The sequence below is a fragment of the Vicia villosa genome, unplaced genomic scaffold, assembly GCF_029867415.1.
Source record: "Vicia villosa cultivar HV-30 ecotype Madison, WI unplaced genomic scaffold, Vvil1.0 scaffold8, whole genome shotgun sequence".
NCBI classification, from domain to species: Eukaryota; Viridiplantae; Streptophyta; class Magnoliopsida; order Fabales; family Fabaceae; genus Vicia; species Vicia villosa.
In genome coordinates, this window is record NW_026706811.1 from 1859926 (window position 1) to 1874858 (window position 14933).

General features: G+C 39.5%; 2 long non-coding RNA genes across 2 annotated transcripts; both read right to left on the bottom strand.

Annotated features, from left to right (window-relative positions):
* Positions 1–2607: 2607 nt before the first annotated feature.
* On the bottom strand, positions 2608–3174 carry LOC131643260 (uncharacterized). Its single transcript, XR_009296163.1, has 3 exons — positions 3107–3174; positions 2785–3025; positions 2608–2697 (listed from the first exon to the last, which is right to left on the bottom strand). It is a non-coding gene; the product is annotated as an uncharacterized LOC131643260 (long non-coding RNA).
* Positions 3175–14070: 10896 nt separating this feature from the next.
* LOC131643158 (uncharacterized) lies at positions 14071–14630 on the bottom strand. The gene is made up of 3 exons (XR_009296141.1): positions 14571–14630; positions 14249–14489; positions 14071–14161 (listed from the first exon to the last, which is right to left on the bottom strand). It is a non-coding gene; the product is annotated as an uncharacterized LOC131643158 (long non-coding RNA).
* Positions 14631–14933: the final 303 nt, after the last annotated feature.

The following is a 14933-nucleotide window of genomic DNA, read 5'->3' on the forward strand; positions in this document are numbered from 1 at the left end:
AACTTCATAGGCATTCCTTGGTAAGACAAGCGAGCAAGAGTCGTCTTTGGCATCACATTCAAGGAAGATCCGGTGTCTACCAACACATTGGACAAAGATTCTGACTGACAGTTCATAGAAATGTGCAAAGCAAGATTGTGATTTTTACCCTCCTCGGGGAGTTCTTCATCACAGAAGCTTAAATTGTTGCAAGCTGTTATGTTGGCTATTATCCCATCAAAATGGTCAACAGTCACATCATGATCTACAAAAGCTTGATCCAATACTCTCATCAGGGCTTCCCTATGGGCTTCTGAATTCAACAGCAATGAAAGTATTGAGATCTTTGAAGGAGTCTGCATAAGCTGATCCACAATCTTGTATTCACTTCTTTTGATAAGCTTCAAAATTTCATCAAAGTCAGGATTAACATTGGTTGCACTGGATTGACCAACATCAGTGCTCGTATTACTGGCAGGAATTTCCACAGGATTCCCTGTCATACCCCAAATTTGTCCTACCCATTAATTTCTAACTGGCTTTAGCTTCGCATTTCATCTGCATACCTCCACTAGGTCATTTAACACATCATGCATCCATTAATCAATAACTTGGCTTTGGGATCAAGGATTTTGAAAGCATAAGGTGTCTCTATAGCTTTGAGGTTTCTACTTCAGATAAGCTTGTCTCGTCTGGTTTCTCTGTATGCACTAAAACGCATATTATGGTTGATTCGCATACTTCTTCAAGCTACAAGGTGCATCCATCAAAAGTTTAACTGGGGATCGCTGAGTCATGTTTTCTTACTCGTTGTGTTTGAGATTATAGTCCATCAACAACGATCAATTCGTATCTACAAAGGATTCCTTCAAATGCATTGTTGTTGAGGTGGGTTGGAATACAAGGGCATGGCAAGTATGGGATATCAGGGAACTATTTGGTTAGGTTCGGAACTTATTCAAAGATGCAAGGCATTATTATGGTACGAGTGCAGTGACACAAGAGGTGGACTAGGAGAGACCTTGGTCAGGATAATTACGTTGTTTCGAACGCAAGAGTTTGTGCACCATGGATTTTATGGATATAAAGTCAAAGAAAGGGGAAATTTAAAGCTTCAGACTTGAAGGAGAAAACAATTTTTGAAGAAGAAGTCATTTGAATTCTAAAATCACAAGACAAAGTTTTCTTACAAATTCAAGTTGTGCTAACCATTCAAGTTCAAGAGTCCAAATGATTCAATCAATCATTCAAAGTCAAACCACACAAATCCCATTATCAAACTTCATTGTATTTACAAGAGCCGGTTCAATTACATCATTCAGTGAAGACCATCACATACCGTTTCAATTCGCACTGCAAAAAAAACCAATTGCATTGCACTTCCATACACTCAATGTTACACTTCATTACAATACATACAAAGTTACTTAAAACTACAAAAAGATACATACAGCCATCAATATACAAATATCCAGACCCTACAAAATTATACAAGAAAAGGTGCTGTCAAAATGTGAACGCCAATACGGAGAACAATGAAGTTGACAAGAAGGCAGCGTCTCTGACAGAATTTTGCTGAGAGTTTACACCAGATCATGGCTGAGTTTTCATGAATAAGCAGCTCAAAGAGTGATGAATCCTTCAAGTACTCCTTTCAAGACCCAAAGCAACCTGTGTAAAACCGGCTCCTGCACCATATATCAGCCCTGCATCAAGTAAAGAAAAAAACAAAATTCTGCATCAACACATACATCCACTCCAAATGCATTTGAAATAAGTCTTGGTCCATAAAAATGCAGTTCAGCCATATACAATACCAGTCAAGCTCTGCATATCTGCTAACCAGCCCTAATCGCATACATACATAAACCACATCGGAAACGATGCAACACAAAAGTCAGTTACATATCCATCAGTTATTAAATTAACCATCATACAACCATTACCAAATTTGCCTGCAACATTAAACTCAAATCAAAACCAGTCTAGAAAAATCAGATACCAAACAGTTCCATACTAAACCAACACAGTCCACATTCAGTATACTTTCTTACCATTCAATATCTAGCCTCCACATCAAAACCAAGATTTACAAAACGTGTTGCTACAACTAACAATTGACAGACCGAGTCCAAATGCCGTGTTCTATTCAGCTTGAAGCAATTCATTCATTAACTTCATGAGCTTACCAAACAGCCCTGCATCAATAGAATCAAGTCACAGCAGTAGCATACACATATATTGCACACATGAAAACCACCTAACAAAAATCTCTAACAGTTTACTAACTTTCAGCCCTCATTCAAACTAATTCTAACCATTCCTCTAACTTTCAGTCATAGCCAAATAACTACCCTAACTTTTCCTAACATCATAACCGTATATAACTGTCCAAACAGAATGTAACCACCATAACTAACTTCCAAAAACAGTTACAAACCCTATCACTCTAACAGATTGAAACAGAGCTGTAACTGAGAAATCAGAATATAACTAACCTTCAAAACCGATCTTCTTCATCTCTATATAACAGAGGTCTTCTTCATTCTTCAAGCTCTCTCTCAACCATTCTTTCACTCCACCATTTTTCTGCTTCACTCATCATCTCCTTCAATCTTCTCCATAACCTCAACATCAACCTTCATCCAATTCTTCACAAAAATCAGTTCTCAGAACACATCTTCAATCTTCTCTCAATTTCATTCATCTTCCAAAATCCTGCAAGAAAAATCTCTTGATTCAATTACCAAAATCTCAATGAATCTGCAGAAGAAAACCAAAAAATAATCCCCAATCAATCATCACCTTCGAATCAACTCTTCATCATCCTCGTAGCAGTTCTTCAACGAATCATCAACCACAGTCACCTTCATGATTCTTCAACGATTACAAAAAAGAAAACGAATATTGCTCCTTCACGGAACCTGCACAATCGTTCTTGCTGGCTTCAACGACATTCATCTTCATCATTCTCGCACCACTCGACAACGAGTTCTGATCTGTGAACAACCACAACACCTCCGTGGCGATCGCATACAGAAGACTTCTACACAACAAGATCAAGCGTATCAGTAACAATGATAACAGAAGCATAAGGACGAAAAGAAGGAAGAAGAAAGAGCTTGACCGTGTCGATTCTGATAGAGAAGGCAAGAGTTTGATTCGGAGAGACTTCGAAAGACAAGATTGAGAACGGAAAGTTTAAGAACGGAGTCAAGATTTGGAGAGTGAATCGAGACTGGGAGGTGCGGCCAGACGGTGGCGTATCGATGTTTGTTCGGAGAAGAGGGAGAGCCTCGTTCCGGCGCCGCCGTGAGTCCATGAGGGAGAAGGAGATGAGACTCCATTCGTCGCTCTTCAAGTAACCCTATTTCCCTTTTTTTAATTTTGATTAAAGTGTTTTTATTAATTGAATAAATCTGACTTTAATTATCATTAATTGGGCATTAAGTGAATTAACTCCTTGATTAGATGATGTTAATTGACATAGTGAAAACGTGATGGATCCTAAATCCCTAGGCCTTGACAGAATCATGCTTATACACCTCCCTCTTAGCCCGTCACGCCATTTTTGGCAGATAGAAATTGTACACAAAAAACACTCTTTGGGCCAGTGCTATCCCACCCCCTTTTTGGCCCATATTATACATTGCTTCTTACTAAAAAACCTGAAACAAAAATCTGCATGCTGATCCATCAACCCTAGGCCTACGATTTGCTAATCACACAACCCTGAGCCCATGTATCCTGGTTCTGAAGTTAGTAGCATGAAAACATCGTGGGCCGAATTCACTAACACACCCCCTGAGGTCCATCATCACTTTTTTGATAAAGAACCAAGCTGAAACAAAAACCTGTTGGGCCCCTGTACCAGCCCTGCGCCCATACTACTTCCAGCACCATTAATTTCAGTGTGTACCCCCCTGACCACACTAGGTCATGCTAGATCTTAGTTTTCTTCATATAGTTTTTTTCTCCTATTATTTTTAGTTGATAAAAACATGATAAAACCTTTAACATTTTGTTAGTTTTTTTTTTTAGATGTTTGTTGACATTAATTTTCTCACAAAAATGCCATAAAAAATAGTAGTTTTTAGTTTAAGTTCGCATTGATGCTTGAATCGTTTTTGTACTATTTCCATATTCATTTTTGTATGATGCTTGTGTGATTTTATTGCTCGTATTCTCGGCCTTATTTTAGGCCTATTTTTGTTAAGTACCTTTTATTGCTCCTCTTAGAACCTATCCCATGTTAACATTAGGATTTAGACTTGTATAGACAACTTAGACTAGAATTTAAGATTAGTTCCCTATTGCATTCTTTTTCTTTCCAACTCTTTAAAACATTAATAAAAGGAAGATGCGAATCACATTAAGCAAGTGATAGAGAAATGAGTGGGATTCATTCCCTAATCTATTTCTCAATCACTTAGTGGCATAGAAACGAGTGGGATTCATTCCCTAATCTGTTTCTCGGTCACTACTTAATGGGAGAGAAACGAGTGGGATTCATTCCCTAATCTGTTTCTCAAACATTAATTAATGGGAGAGAAATGAGTGAGATTCATTCTCTAATCTGTTTCTCAAACATTACATAATGGGATAGAAGCGAGTGGGATTCATTCCCTAATCTGCTTCTCGATCATTATACATTTTATGTGATTCGAATCGTGAAGTAAATTCCCTTAAAAAATACACAACCAAAAACACTTTAAAACACATAACAATGGTTCAGACTAAAGCAAAGTAGAGAAAGTGGTGAGTGGCCCGGTATTGGGAACTGTTCACCACTCATCTATCCTAAAAGACACAAACCAATCATTTCTTTCTCTTTTGTCTCGTTGGCACCTAAGGGCAATGTCATTTCCGCTTGCACGCATCCTAGGTCGATCACTTTTGCAAAAGCGCGAACGTTGACTCCGCCCAATTAAAAAACACAAAACAAACAGAAAATCGTGAGCCGAGCTACGGTAACTCTGATTCCTGAAAAGGATACGTAGGCAGCGGGGTAGGGCCCGTGCGAGTACAATTCTTTATTTTCCCTACATTTTGCATTCATTTCGCATTTAGACATAGACATAGATACACACCCTTTAGATAGAAACAAACATAGGTGGATACCATCGAGTACGATGGGCGCGAGGGGTGCTAATACCTTCCCCTTGCGTAACCGACTCCCGTACCTTGATTCTCTGGTCGCAAGACCCTGTTCCTTCCTTTGTTAGGTTTTCTGATATTCCTTTCCCTTATGGGATAAATATATTGGTGGCGACTCTGTTCATTTTTCGCGAGCGTGCGACAGCTGGCGACTCTGCTGGGGATGTTGCTAGACCTGTTGCTGGTCCATCCTTAGTGAGTCGATCCTAGCCTATCCGTTTGTTTGTTTATTTACTGGGTGTGCTATGTTTTGTCTATACGTGCCTTTATTTATTTTATGTATTTATTTTATGTTTCGCATGTCCTGTTTACTTTCCCGCTCGCATATCATATTTATTTTCCGCATGCATCTGGACTATATTATGGGTCCCCGTGGGGGCCACATATTTTCACTGTTTGCAGGTTGGGTGGGATGTTCTATGAGGTAAAAGGCCCAATACCCAGGCCAGAGTGACACATAGGATACCTAGGACAGAGTGGATAGTCATGACGCCAACAGAATGTCAGGTTCTGTTGATTGCGATCATGAGACCCACAACCAGTCGAGGTTCAAATGAGATACCGTTGTTGGCATGTATTTGCGACAATGATGGTGTTTCAGGAGAACTGATAACGCTGGAAGCCATTGACCCACCTTGACCTAGATTCACCTGTGAGTGGGGTGGGATATACATGACAGGTACCGTTGGTGACTATTCTGTTCTGTTGGTGACTATTGGTTTTCCTGGTATTCAAAAAGGTGTCGGACTTTTGATCCTGTGACATTTGACCTGTATCAGTTATTCAGAAGTTTGTATGGTGGTTACTAAGATTATATGGACCTTGATCCCATGCCTTTGCATTGCATAACATCATTGTTTTATCCACTCCATTTATGAAAGATCCTAAAGTCTATTTCCAAAAAAAAAGAAGGAGAAAAAGAAAAGGAAATAGAAAAGCAAAAAAGAAAAGAAAAGATATTCTATACAAAAAAAGAAGCTTTAATTCCAAAAAAGAAGAATGAAAGTGTGTGAAAAGACTTTAGGATCTCTCATAAATGAAACATTGCATTCATATTATCATGCATTTCATAGTTCTATCAGAAGCTTATTGGGGTCCTTTTCAATCCAGATTTCTACTTCATCAACAAATTTGACTTCCCTGCATCTGTATCATACAAGGATTAAATAGAGGATAATCATGGACCGTCTTGAACAGAATCAGGTTGAACTTCGTAAGGACATGGATACTATGGGGGAAAGGATGACCCAACTCTTGGAGACTCTCCATGTTGTTATTCAGGGGCAAGAAGAGCTCAGACAAGGTGTTGCTAAGTTGACTAATGTTACTCCGACTACTGTTGCTAATGGAGGATCAAAACCTGTGCCCGTGGAAGTTCCCAACAAGGAGGATTCACATCATGAGAACGATTCTGAACTTGAAGCTTTCAAGTTCCCGATAGAGGAAAATGAGAGAAAATTCCATCTCCTGGAAGAAAGGTTGAACGCTTTAGAAGGTCGAAGCTCCTCTGGTTTAAATGCTATTGATTTGTGCCTAGTGCCTGATATTAAGATTCCCGCTAAGTTCAAAGTCCCCAGTTTTGAGAAATACAAGGGTACCACTTGTCCGATGAGTCACATCAAGGCATTCTGCAACAAGATGGCACCATATGCAGAAAATGATAAGCTTCTCATGCACTTCTTTCAGGATAGCCTCAGTGGGGCATCTCTTGAATGGTATACACGGCTTGAACGAACCCATGTCCGCACATGGGATGAATTAGCAGAGGCTTTTCTCAAGCATTACAAGTACAACAGTGACATGGCTCCTACTAGACTACAACTCCAAAGTTTAACTCAGAAGGTTGATGAGTCTTTTAAAGAGTATGCACAAAGGTGGAGAGAATTAGCTTCCAGAGTCCAACCTCCTCTTTTGGAACGAGAGCTTGTAGACATGTTCATGAATACTCTGAAAGATCCTTATCTGAACATGATGATTGGATGTGCTTCCTCCGAATTTTCAAATTTGGTTGTCGTAGGAGAACGAATTGAAAACGCCTTAAAGATGGGTAAAATCCAAGATATGGCCAATGCTTCTGAATTCATTGAAGAAGAGAAAAGTGAAACAAATGCAATTTCAGAGAATAGAGAAGAAGAACTCCCTGCTTATCCTCAGGTTCATGTTCTTAACTATCACCAAAATTACCAACAACAAGGTCCACGAAGGCCGAGAAGACCACCAAGAAAGATTGACCCGATTCCTATGACCTACAGCCAACTGCTCTCCCATTTACTCAATGAATCTTTGGTCGAACTAAGGGAGGCTAAGCCCCCTCCAACACCGATTCCTCAAGGATATGACTTAAATGCAAAATGTGAGTACCATTCTGGGACATCTGGACATTCAACTGAGGATTGTAATATTTTGAAACACAAAGTCCAAGACCTCATTGACTCCAAAGCGATATCATTCACTCCAAATGGTCTTCACATAAATTGAAAGGTTCATGGGGCTCCCGCACGAGGGATAAGCAAGACAGGCTCTTATCTTGAGCATTGCGTCACTCGCATTGCTCGAATCCCTAAAGTAAGGCAAAAGTTTACAACTCTTGGGTAACTTCGTCGGAGTTTTCTTTTGAAGTAATCTGAAGTGTTTGTAAGAAGCTGCAAAAAGTATTCAAGATCAACAAGTCCAGACGGAGTCAAGCCTCCTCAACTATGGCAATCATCAATTCATTTTTGCATTTTCATTTGTAATTTTCCTTGTTTTGTTAAAAGTTACTTCCATGTAAAACTTGTTTGTTTTTAATAAAAATAAAAATGCACTGCATATGCTAGTTTCAAATCAATCCATTCGTGTTCACTCATATATTTCTGTCTATCGATATCAAACTCTTGATTAAGCAAAAAACATCAAAAGGAGAATGATGAAAAAGATAATAAAAATGAAAAATCTCTAATTGTATGCTTTTGAATAAAACCCCACTGAGGATGTACAGGCATTGTTTCAAATCCCCAAACACCGGAGATATAAGGGAGATAGACCCTCGTTAACCCCTTTGAGCCTCGAAGTAGGAGTTTCTTTTCTATACAAAAAAAAAACCAAAAAAAAAAACCCTCACATTTAACCCAGGGGCAGGGTAGCGTTCAATTAACTTGATCGAATAATCAAAATTCATCAGGAGTGTGCATCCAAAGATACAACAATGGTTATCTTTCAAAAGGTTGAGAAAATTCAATACCACAATGGTAATCCCTCATCAATCTAAGAATGAGGCAGTCACAATCACCTCCCACAAATCCAAGATTCAGGATCACACGACTTGTTCAAAAATGAATGAAAAAAGAAAAAAGAGCCCGCTAAGTCAATAACTTGAAAACGAGTGACTTAGGCAAAAATTAGGGCATCCCGCCGGACTCCAAAATAAAATTCAAAAGAATTTGTCCAGGCAAAAGTTAGGGAGACAAAAAAAAAGAAAAGTAGAAGCAGAAAACGAGGAGTACAATATAAAGATCCTCATCAAAAGAACAAAGTCGTGTGATCAGACCCCAAAAACAAAAAGTAAATGGCTGCCATGTCCAAGAACTTCATTGATTCCTCAACCATCTCAAACTCCTCTTGAAGGATGGACGCTCGTATCAGGTTAAGTTGAACTTAGGACTGGAGAACATCACGAAGAATGGGTGGGTTAGGTTAGACTTTGAGCCTTAAATCCTTTCTTTCTAAAACCGTGAACCAGACCACGTTACAACCCTTAAAAGACCTAATTGAAGCAGGGTTTATTTCAAAAGCAAGTTGTGTAAAACTGACTTCTAGATGTTTACTTACCATGTATGTTGATATCGATATGACAAATAATTCAAACACTGAATGTCACAACTTTGTTTTAATAACTTTGATCTTGAAGCTAGCATAAGCATTGCATTAAGATTATCATCTTCAAAACAAATATCTTTTACTTGTGAATAAATACTTGACATCAAGGAAGACCAAACAATGAACAACTGCAGAAAAAGTTGATCGATTCCATGAGTCATTCACTTCAAAGGCTGATTACTCCAAGGGGCAAGTTGTGTGAAGACTCTGTCAACTGAGGCATCCATTCAAGCTTCCATCAATCTGGGGGCAGTTAAGTCAAGGAATCTCTCTTGGGTTCAACCAATCTGGGGCAGTTACGTCGAGATTTGACAAATCTCTCCAAGGATCCTTTGGGGCAAATTCCTTTGTAGTTCACCAAGCTTGGGGCACAATCTTCTGAGTTTTATTGTCTCTCCATGATCATAGGAGTTTATTCCTCCTGGAACTTTGGCCTCTCCCCAAGCACATGAGATTGTTTCTCATAAGAGTTGTTCCACTTCCCCCGACCTGGTCTCATTATCTGAATTTCTCATCCTCAACATGGTGAATCGAGGGAATCTCCTCAAACTCATCATCCCCAAGCAATTCAAGATGTAGGGAAAGTCAAACGAAGTCACTTCCTCCCCAACGAAGCTAAATTTCAACCCTCAGCGCGGTTTCCAATGATCTTTGGTACCGCATGGTTTCCAACGCCGATTCATATTGATAGCTCAAGACAACAAGCAACGGACCCCCAATAATCACGCTTCTCCATCATAACGCCTTTATTTGGCACCTTGCATATAGAATACATTGCATAAAACATTACATCTTCAAAAATGTAGCATTTCCATTAAAGTGGATCATTACGCCATACAAAAAATTCAAACATGCATACAAAGCATAAGCCAGATAATATAACCAACGCTCAATCAAGACAATGATACATCCCCACAGAAAATGTTATCCTCACAAACTCCGATTGATATCTGCTACTACATCACAAATCTCCTCAAACCATGGTGCCAATACCTGGTATCCTCAATCCCCAAAAGAAGTCTCATGTTCTCTCCCTAATGTGGATCGGATACAATGTCTTTCTTCGTCGGAATCGTTGTCTCCGAGGTTATTTCCCGTATGCTGCATGCAGATTAGAGCGTGAATGAGGATGGGCATTCAACCCATCTCATTTTTCAATCGTTTGAATAACCATACTTGGTGTGTGGCAATTCGAACGATTGTCGCTCTTGAAGAGTTACACCCCGCCTTTGGCCTGAGGGATTAATGTAATTCTTATGCTTCGTAAGCATCGATATTCCCGTAATCCCCAGTGGTTACTATCGCCTTCTTGTCGAGTCTAGTCGTCTCTAGTCTTGTGATGGTTATTTCCCGTATGTTGCGTGCAAATTAGAGTGCGAATGAGGGTGGGCATTCAATCCATCTCATTTTTCAATCGTTTGAATAACCATACTTGGTGTGTGGTAATTCGAACGATTGCCACTCTTGAAGAGTTACACCCCGCCTTTGGCCTGAGGGACTAATGTAATTCTTATGCTTCGCAAGCATCAACATCTTCGTGATTATGTCTTTTGATCGAGTCTAGTCGTCACTAGTCTCCGTGATCTCTCCCCTCGTACGGGAAAATTTTTAGATCCAACCCCCGTGTTGTGTATCCTTTGCCTTCCGTCCCGACAAACCGTTTCAAAACTAATTCCCAATCCCCAACCTCAGTGTTGATATTAATTCTTTCTTCCCTTGACCTTAGTGTCGATACCTTTCTTTTCCAACCTCAGTGTTGATGTCTATCCTCTCCTTGTCCAACCTCAGTGTTGATGCCTATCATTCCTTCGCCGACCTCTGCGTTGATGCCAATCGTCATTCACAACCTCTGTTGATGTTTATCTTTTCTCGTCACAACCTCAGTGTTGATGTCCTCGACCTCAGTGTCGACGCCCTCCCTCTCACAACCTCAGTGTTGATATGCTCCAACCTCAGCGTTGATGTCCGCCAACCCCAGTGTTGATGTTTATCCTTTCTTTCAATTCTTGTGGATCGTAGGTCCGTTGACCTTATCCTCATCCTTTTCATTTCTTGTGGATCGTAGGTCCGTTGACCTTATCCTCATCCTTTCAATTCTTGTGGATCGTAGGTCCGTTGACCTTATCCTCATCCTTTCAATTCTTGTGGATCGTAGGTCCGTTGACCTTATCCTCATCTCTTTCTTGTGGATCGTAGGTCCGTTGACCTTATCCTCATCTTTGCCAATTCCTGTGGATCGTAGGTCCGTTGACCTTATCCTCATCCTTTCAATTCTTGTGGATCGTAGGTCCGTTGACCTTATCCTCATCCTTTCAATTCTTGTGGATCGTAGGTCCGTTGACCTTATCCTCATCTCTTTCTTGTGGATCGTAGGTCCGTTGACCTTATCCTCATCTCTTTCTTGTGGATCGTAGGTCCGTTGACCTTATCCTCATCTTTTCCAATTCTTGTGGATCTTAGGCCCGTTGACCTTATCCTCACCTTTTTCAGTTCTTGTGGATCGTAGGTCTGTCGACCTTATCCTCATCTTTTTCAATTCTTGTGGGTCGTAGGTCCGTTGATCTTACCCTAGTTTCTAGTCATTTATCCTTGTTTTCTTTATAGATCAGTAGATCCCATCTTTCCATCGGACCCATACTTTCAAATCATAGTTTCATACAACAATCATTTCCATCGAGAACCTTGTATTGGCACTTTGGCTACGTTACAAGCTATCTCCATTCAACCATTATTCACCATAAACTTTTCCACCAGAAAAAAACAAAACAAAAAAATCTCTTTCCCCAGCAAATATCAAAACAAAAAACAAAAAATAAGGATAACACTTACACCATCTTACTTTCAAGACAAATTTCTGGTACTTTGATATTTAGTCTTCTTCTACCTCGAATGCTCGAAAGGCTAGCGCCAATCTCGCCTTCAGGTTTAAGACGATTAAATAGGGGCAGCTGCCATACCCCAAATTTGTCCTACCCATTAATTTCTAACTGGCTTTAGCTTCGCATTTCATCTGCATACCTCCACTAGGTCATTTAACACATCATGCATCCATTAATCAATAACTTGGCTTTGGGATCAAGGATTTTGAAAGCATAAGGTATCTCTATAGCTTTGAGGTTTCTACTTCAGATAAGCTTGTCTCGTCTGGTTTCTCTGTATGCACTAAAACGCATATTATGGTTGATTCGCATACTTCTTCAAGCTACAAGGTGCATCCATCAAAAGTTTAACTGGGGATCGCTGAGTCATGTTTTCTTACTCGTTGTGTTTGAGATTGTAGTCCATCAACAACGATCAATTCGTATCTACAAAGGATTCCTTCAAATGCATTGTTGTTGAGGTGGGTTGGAATACAAGGGCATGGCAAGTATGGGATATCAGGGAACTATTTGGTTAGGTTCGGAACTTATTCAAAGATGCAAGGCATTATTATGGTACGAGTGCAGTGACACAAGAGGTGGACTAGGAGAGACCTTGGTCAGGATAATTATGTTGTTTCGAACGCAAGAGTTTGTGCACCATGGATTTTATGGATATAAAGTCAAAGAAAGGGGAAATTTAAAGCTTCAGACTTGAAGGAGAAAACAATTTTTGAAGAAGAAGTCATTTGAATTCTAAAATCACAAGACAAAGTTTTCTTACAAATTCAAGTTGTGCTAACCATTCAAGTTCAAGAGTCCAAATGATTCAATCAATCATTCAAAGTCAAACAACACAAATCCCATTATCAAACTTCATTGTATTTACAAGAGCCTGTTCAATTACATCATTCAGTGAAGACCATCACATACCGTTTCAATTCGCACTGCAAAAAAAACCAATTGCATTGCACTTCCATACACTCAATGTTACACTTCATTACAATACATACAAAGTTACTTAAAACTACAAAAAGATACATACAGCCATCAATATACAAATATCCAGACCCTACAAAATTATACAAGAAAAGGTGCTGTCAAAATGTGAACGCCAATACGGAGAACAATGAAGTTGACAAGAAGGCAGCGTCTCTGACAGAATTTTGCTGAGAGTTTACACCAGATCATGGCTGAGTTTTCATGAATAAGCAGCTCAAAGAGTGATGAATCCTTCAAGTACTCCTTTCAAGACCCAAAGCAACCTGTGTAAAACCGGCTCCTGCACCATATATCAGCCCTGCATCAAGTAAAGAAAAAAACAAAATTCTGCATCAACACATACATCCACTCCAAATGCATTTGAAATAAGTCTTGGTCCATAAAAATGCAGTTCAGCCATATACAATACCAGTCAAGCTCTGCATATCTGCTAACCAGCCCTAATCGCATACATACATAAACCACATCGGAAACGATGCAACACAAAAGTCAGTTACATATCCATCAGTTATTAAATTAACCATCATATAACCATTACCAAATTTGCCTGCAACATTAAACTCAAATCAAAACCAGTCTAGAAAAATCAGATACCAAACAGTTCCATACTAAACCAACACAGTCCACATTCAGTATACTTTCTTACCATTCAATATCTAGCCTCCACATCAAAACCAAGATTTACAAAACGTGTTGCTACAACTAACAATTGACAGACCGAGTCCAAATGCCGTGTTCTATTCAGCTTGAAGCAATTCATTCATTAACTTCATGAGCTTACCAAACAGCCCTGCATCAATAGAATCAAGTCACAGCAGTAGCATACACATATATTGCACACATGAAAACCACCTAACAAAAATCTCTAACAGTTTACTAACTTTCAGCCCTCATTCAAACTAATTCTAACCATTCCTCTAACTTTCAGTCATAGCCAAATAACTACCCTAACTTTTCCTAACATCATAACCGTATATAACTGTCCAAACAGAATGTAACCACCATAACTAACTTCCAAAAACAGTTACAAACCCTATCACTCTAACAGATTGAAACAGAGCTGTAACTGAGAAATCAGAATATAACTAACCTTCAAAACCGATCTTCTTCATCTCTATATAACAGAGGTCTTCTTCATTCTTCAAGCTCTCTCTCAACCATTCTTTCACTCCACCATTTTTCTGCTTCACTCATCATCTCCTTCAATCTTCTCCATAACCTCAACATCAACCTTCATCCAATTCTTCACAAAAATCAGTTCTCAGAACACATCTTCAATCTTCTCTCAATTTCATTCATCTTCCAAAATCCTGCAAGAAAAATCTCTTGATTCAATTACCAAAATCTCAATGAATCTGCAGAAGAAAACCAAAAAATAATCCCCAATCAATCATCACCTTCGAATCAACTCTTCATCATCCTCGTAGCAGTTCTTCAACGAATCATCAACCACAGTCACCTTCATGATTCTTCAACGATTACAAAAAAGAAAACGAATATTGCTCCTTCACGGAACCTGCACAATCGTTCTTGCTGGCTTCAACGACATTCATCTTCATCATTCTCGCACCACTCGACAACGAGTTCTGATCTGTGAACAACCACAACACCTCCGTGGCGATCGCATACAGAAGACTTCTACCCAAGAAGATCAAGCGTATCAGTAACAATGATAACAGAAGCATAAGGACGAAAAGAAGGAAGAAGAAAGAGCTTGACCGTGTCGATTCTGATAGAGAAGGCAAGAGTTTGAATCGGAGAGACTTCGAAAGACGAGATTGAGAACGGAAAGTTTAAGAACGGAGTCAAGATTTGGAGAGTGAATCGAGACTGGGAGGTGCGGCCAGACGGTGGCGTATCGATGTTTGTTCGGAAAAGAGGGAGAGCCTCGTTCCGGCGCCGCCGTGAGTCCATGAGGGAGAAGGAGATGAGACTCCAATCGTCGCTCTTCAAGTAACCCTATTTCCCCTTTTTTAATTTTGATTAAAGTGTTTTTATTAATTGAATAAATCTGACTTTAATTATCATTAATTGGGCATTAAGTGAATTAACTCCTTGATTAGATGATGTTAATTGACATAG